Genomic DNA, 749 nt, shown 5'->3' with positions numbered 1-749 from the left:
TATGTATTGTAAAAAGTTTCTTGATTTCACAATTTGTATACCCAATGCAAGCTTTAAGTGCTCCAGCCACTATCCTACAGAAAGTAAATACAATCTTATTTCGATTTTTATGGAAAAAGAAGTACACAAATACGCGAGCCTTTGAAAAGGTAAAAAGATGTGTAATGTGCAACGTAGGGGAGAATGGAGGTTGTAATATGATAAACATAATAGATATGCAAGCCTCCTTTATGATGACATGGATAACTCAGTTAAAAATAGACACATCTGCCAAATGGAAATTAATACCAACCTACATCTTTAATGAAGTTGGAACAAACCTTTGCTGCCTCAATGCTACTGCCAATCCGAAAACATTTTTAGGACTCGAAAAAGTCAAATCTAAATTCTGGAAATCATGTCTAATTAAATGGCTTGAATTCAGAAATATATACCTGTCCAATACTGAATTCAAATATACCTGTCTCTGGAATAGCAAAGAGATAATGTACAGAAACAGACCTCTGTTCTTCAAGAGATGGACAAATGCATACATAAATTACGTCCAAGATATATGGACAGACGAGGGATTATTACCACTTGCACGTATTGCAGAAAAAATCGGGGACTACCCTGCTCTGCTGTTTGATTATAATGCAATGCGAACCGCGCTCATTGCGCAATCATTGCGAGCTGACAATAACCAAACTCAAGAAGCGACTGTCTCTCTAGAACCTCAATCTCTTAAAAACTGGACTCCCAAAAAATTT

The sequence above is a fragment of the Littorina saxatilis genome, linkage group LG10, assembly GCF_037325665.1.
Source record: "Littorina saxatilis isolate snail1 linkage group LG10, US_GU_Lsax_2.0, whole genome shotgun sequence".
Taxonomy (NCBI): Eukaryota; Metazoa; Mollusca; class Gastropoda; order Littorinimorpha; family Littorinidae; genus Littorina; species Littorina saxatilis.
Note: the sequence above shows the minus strand (reverse complement) of the source record.